The sequence below is a fragment of the Meleagris gallopavo genome, chromosome 1 (assembly GCF_000146605.3).
Source record: "Meleagris gallopavo isolate NT-WF06-2002-E0010 breed Aviagen turkey brand Nicholas breeding stock chromosome 1, Turkey_5.1, whole genome shotgun sequence".
NCBI lineage: Eukaryota > Metazoa > Chordata > Aves > Galliformes > Phasianidae > Meleagris > Meleagris gallopavo.
The window spans coordinates 6,900,322-6,906,222 of NC_015011.2; the positions used below are offsets into that span (position 1 = coordinate 6,900,322).

Genomic DNA, 5,901 nt, shown 5'->3' on the forward strand with positions numbered 1-5,901 from the left:
CATCCACGTGTGCTGAGGGAGCTGGCGGAGGTCATTGCCGAACCGCTCTCCATCATTTTTGAGAGGTCTTGGATAACAGGGGAGGTCCCTGAAGACTGGAGGATAGCCAATGTCACTCCGGTCTTCAAAAAGGGCAAGAAGGAAGATCCGGGTAATTATAGGCCTGTCAGCCTCACCTCCGCCCCTGGAAAGGTGATGGAACAGCTTGTGCTGGATACCATCTCCAGACAACTGGGAGAAAAGGAGGTTATCAGGAGTAGTCAGCATGGGTTCACCAAGGGGAGGTCGTGCTCGACCAACTTGGTGGCCTTCTATGATGCTGTCACATGCTGGGTGGATGCGGGAAGAGCGGTAGATGTAGTCTACCTTGATTTTAGAAAGGCATTTGATACTGTCTGCCACGACATCCTTATAAGAAAGCTGAGGAAGTGTGGGATAGACGAGTGGACAGTGAGGTGGGTTGAGAACTGGCTGAGTGGCAGAGCGCAGAGGGTCGTCGTTGGTGGTGCAGAGTCTGGCTGGAGACCAGAAACCAGTGGTGTCCCCCAGGGGTCTGTGCTGGGTCCGGTCTTGTTCAACATCTTCATCAATGACCTTGATGAGGGGATAGTGGCCACCCTCAGCAAGTTTGCTGATGATACGAAGTTGGGAGGATTGGCTGACACGCCTGAAGGCTGCGCTGCCATTCAGCGAGACCTGGACAGGCTGGAGAGCTGGGCAGTAAGAAACCGGATGAGGTTCGACAAAAGCAAGCGTAGGGTCTTACACGTAGGGAGGAATAATTGCATGCACCAATACAGGCTGGGGGATGAGCTGCTGGAGAGGAGCTCTGCAGAGAGGGACCTGGGCATCCTGGTGGACGACAGGTTGGCCATGAGCCAGCAGTGTGCCCTCGTGGCCAAAAAGGCCAATGGCATTCTGGGGTGCATTAAGAAGAGCGTGGCCAGCAGGTCAAGGGAGGTGATCCTCCCCCTCTACTCTGCCCTGGTAAGGCCTCATCTGGAGTACTGTGTCCAGTTCTGGGCTCCCCAGTTCAAAAAAGACAGGGATCTCTTGGAAAGAGTCCAGCGGAGGGCCACAAAGATGGTGAAGGGCCTGGAGCATCTCCCCTATGAAGAAAGGCTGAGTGAACTGGGTCTGTTTAGCCTTGAGAAAAGAAGACTGAGAGGGGACCTGATCCAGGTTTATAAATATCCGAGGTGTGGCAGCCATAGTGGTGAGGCCAGTCTCTTTTCAGTGGTATGTGGAGACAGGACGAGGGGAAACGGACATAAGCTGCAGCACAGGAAGTTTCGCACGAATGTGCGTAAGAACTTCTTCACGGTGAGGGTGACGGAGCACTGGAACAGGCTGCCCAGGGAGGTTGTGGAGTCTCCTTCTCTGGAGATATTCAAGTCTCGCCTGGACGCCTACCTGTGCGACCTGGTGTAGGGAACCTGCTTTGGCAGAGGGGTTGGTCTTGATGATCTCTAGAGGTCCCTTCCAACCCCTACAATTCTGTGATTCTGTGATCTTTAACTGCTAGGTAGAACATAACAGGAAAAGGGACAAATCTAAAACATACAGAAAAATACCCAAATTCCCTCAATAATCATGCCCATAAATAATCCATATTTTTGGCTTTCAGGTTTGAGAGAACAACCTTCCATATGCAAGGATGGACTCTTATATGTTGACAAGCAGCTTCATGAAGGCTGTGCAGCTGAGAGGGGAGAAGATGTTAGAGTAAGTGATCTCAAAGATGGAGGAATGAGAGAATTTCTGAATACATCTCCTGAATATTGCCTCAAAATAGCACTTTCCTACAGCTCAGGATACCCACCAACATCTGTCACCACATATAAGTATATAAGTGCCTATGCCAGATCTAAATGACATGGTTAAACATCAGCAGCCATTAATAGCTTGACCTCATTATTTCTTCCAAGGTGAATACCAAAAACAGCAATATCTGAAAGACAAGAAAAATGAAGGAAAAAAAATAGTGCATCAAGGTTGATGAAGGCAAGATCTAGTGCTTTGAAGCCATGAGAAAAAATGAGAATAGATATATGCCTAGTCCTCAGAGCTATGCTGATGTCATATTTGCTCTTTACAGCTGAAAAAAAGAGATATCCCAGTCATTTCAAATATCTTTAATGAGACCAAAAAATAGTCCTCAATTAATATCAAATAAGCAAATAACCTCTCTGATGATTTGTGGGATATACATGTTTGGTCATAACTCTAGATTTCCTTAAGTCTTTCGAAAAGTAGGTATTATATTCATATATTAAGACAAAAACTCTGTGGTGACAATTAATTTTTTGATTCCATAATAAATGATTTTGGTATAACATAAATACATGGCATTAACAAATATCATTATTCACTTGAGGGTATTTGTATATACATTCACATCTATATGTGGTGAGGCACTGGCACTGTTGCCCAGAGAAGCTGTGGATGCCCTATCCCTGGAGGCATTCAAGGCCAGTTTGGATGGAGCCCTCAGAAACTTGATGTGATGCGAGGTGTCCTTGCTCATGGCAGGGAGGTGGAAGCAGACAATCTTTGAAGTCCTTTCTAACACAGATCATTCAATTGTTCTATGATCTACATACACAATAATGTAAACATTAGAGAAACTACTAAAACTTCTTGTTGCTATCTTCAGGGCTTCATCAGCCGAATTTCAAAATTCTAGGTAAAAACCTGGAAGTACGAATTATGTACCATGAAGACTACATAGAATTTGCTTGAATACAAGCACAAGTTGACAATGAACAGATACAAACCAACATTTTATGTCAGAAGGCTGTAGCACAAGCACACTGGTATTCCCAGATGTATTCAGTTCATATTATCCATCCACACAGATGTGTACGTGCATACATCATACATTATAAAATTCACAGATGCCCACTGATTTCAAGGGAATGAGGATCTGGCTCACTCCTTACTTGCTCAGGATACCAAATCTTAACAAAGATGGAAAGGATATCAAACTTTAAATGTTTTTATTAAGTTTAAACTTCTACTACATTTCTATTGCAAAAGCAGAATGGTAAAATAAAAATTTCTGCAGATCTCAGTTGCCTTAAAGTGTTATAAAACTTGCAAGTCTTAAAAAGGTCACTTGCCCTAATTGTGTTTAAAGTACACTGTAATTAGCAGAAAGATCCATATCTCCTCCTGTGTTTCCTAGAAGCAAATTACACAAGTTTGAATAAATTCAACAAACAGCTCACTAGCAATAAATCAGGACAAAATTTGCTCTTAGGCCCCAGCAAAAGTCCATTGTAATTAAGGATATTGTGTTTTCCAAAGTCAGTGGAGCTTTCCACTTGATTACCATTCAGCGCACGCTTACACACCTTGCCTTAAAATGGAAGCACATTTCTGATTTCAAAAGTTTCTTTTGCCTTAGTAGTACCAAGTAAGAGTGGAATTTTCTAAGCAGAACCCTTAATAACTGCATGGCATTCTATATGACTGAGTTCTTCCATATTATCAATAATTTTTTACCTCTTTTCTTATGAAAGCATTGTTATTGTATATGGCATTTGGATGATGACTCTGATAGTGACCTTAACAACCCTTTAATCCCTTGAACACAGCAAATTCAACTCCTTTTGAAATTGTTCTATTTATTGTTTTCAGCACATTTTCATTATTATACACAAAGCACTGCTAAAATTAACAGGTATTTAGGAGATGACCTCTTTTTGTTTAGGCTGGGGGAAAAAAAAACAACTCATCATTTTGTCCAACAAGAGGGTTAATATTAAAAAATTTGAGGTCAAAATGTGAACCCTGTAAGCCCTTTTCGCTGATGAAAACAGCTCTGAAGAGTGAATCAGTGCAGCACTACACAGTAAGGGCAAGGTCTGAACCAGATATTTGTGTTGTACTGGAGTGAAAGGAGACAAAGAGATGTGGGGAAGGAGACAAGTAGAAAAGGAAGGCTCTGAGTTCGGACATTCAATTTGAGTGTAAAACATGCAGCATACAGCCAGGCTGGCAGAAAAGCACAATTGCGACACACTAGTAGCATGGAGTCAGTGGGAACACAATACCAAATTCTGCTCCTACCATCAGGCCAAAAAGTCTATATTAAAAACTACATGAGCCCACACACCATAATGAACCATTTTCTGAGATACCAGCCTTATGGGTCTTCAGACTTAGCCCCAAAAGCAAACTCCTCCCATTGACTGTCACAAGGGTTTTCCATTTAAAAAGCCAAGTATATTGCTCCGACGGCAGAGATCCTTATCAATTAAATTCTTTTACTGCTATCAGATCCACAAGGAGATTAGAGTGAGAGCTCTGGTAATTAAAAATGAGCGAGACCAAATTAGTTAAGCACACTGCCAATCATCAAGAAGTAATGGAGTGATTCAGACACTCCAAACTTCACTGGCGGAAGGAGGCTCTCAGTCCTTCCACTTTCTTCTATAGAAAAAAATGTTGGAAAAGACCATTAAGATCACCTATTCAACCGTCAGTCAAACACCACCACGACCAGTGAACTATGGAATCACCCAAAAGGCTCTCAATACGGTGCTTGCAGAGGACATGTTAAGCATGAGGCAGAGATCCATGAAGACCAGCGTCAGGAGTAACACATATTGCATTCTAACCTAGCCAAAATCTTTGTTACACATTTTCATTTGCATCTTTCTAGAATTTCTTGCAACTGTGACAGGCTCGTGTCAGAAGTATGAGTCATCTCTGAACAACCATGAGCACGGAGGGAAGAAAGAAAAGCAGTGCCCTCTGGGAGAGGTGGCCAAGCAGTGCAATGTGGCCATGCCTGGAGGTAACACAATGTGCTGAATGTCAAAAAGCAGGCTGGTCCCAACGTGGAGTTTGAAAACAGCAATGACTGCAGCCTCACAAGACAAGGAGATCAGAAAAAAAGAGGGGAAGGTTTCCTGCCAGGATTGAATTTTAGAAAGGTCATGTTGTCCCAGCACATTATTGCAAGCAAGATTCTCTCCTGCATCATCACTCTCACATCTGGTTCATGGCACAGCAGCACCTCCTACAGCACCACAAACACCTGGTGCATGAGGGTCCTTCCTCCTTTCTACCTGAGTGTAAAGATGAAGAAGAAAGGATGGCCAGAGAGGAAGGTGGGTTATTATGCTTCTCACAGCAAGAAAAAAAGGCCAAAAATCCTTCATCCTATACTGAGAGCATAAAGCAGTCAAAATATAACAGTCCTTCCTACTTCAAACCCTGTGACTAGTTCTCAAGGGGCCCTGTCTTCTCTGCAGCTAAGTGTCACTGATTACTTTCTGAAGACCCAAAAAAAGTCTCAATTCTGGCATGATTTGGTGACAACAGCTGCACCAGGATATGCTGGCAGGCACTCGGAATGGGTCACTATCCACAGGTCAGCATACACTTCACAACACAGCAGAGCTCAGAGACACCAAACCTAATTTTAAATAGGTTCATTGGAATGAAAAGCAGTAAAGCACAACATCCTGAAAATGAGCACATCCTGAGACACCAACTGAGCTCTGTGCCACAGTTAGGTTGCTCCAGATATGCGGAACACCTGAGCTAATACATTTTTAGCAATCTCAAAGAGTCTTTGCACTCCACTGGAGACCACAGTCTAGACATATTTATGACGATGATTGGAGATGTTTAACATACTGTTGTATCACCTTTCCAGTTCCTGGTTCAGGTGCAATTTAAACAAAATGACTGCTGAGCATTTAGAAGCTGGAGAAGTTTATGCAATATTCCCAAAATTAATGACAGCTTACAAGTCAATTCTGTTTCCAGGGAGCAGCAAAGATCAATAGAAGATATTCGTAAGTGGCAAGCACTTCCAAATAGATGAAAACAACTGCAAACAAAACATCATGAAATCAGCAGCAACAGCAGATGTGTTTAAAAAAA

General features: G+C 43.0%; 1 protein-coding gene and 1 long non-coding RNA gene across 2 annotated transcripts in view; one reads left to right on the forward strand and one right to left on the reverse strand.

Annotated features, from left to right (window-relative positions):
• KIAA1324L (KIAA1324 like) overlaps nt 1–5,901 on the reverse strand; it is a 49,632-nt gene that overhangs the window by 40,659 nt on the left and 3,072 nt on the right. The window lies entirely within an intron of this gene.
• On the forward strand, nt 3,479–5,901 carry LOC109368514. The gene is made up of 2 exons (XR_002116642.1): nt 3,479–5,120; nt 5,785–5,901. It is a non-coding gene; the product is annotated as an uncharacterized LOC109368514 (long non-coding RNA).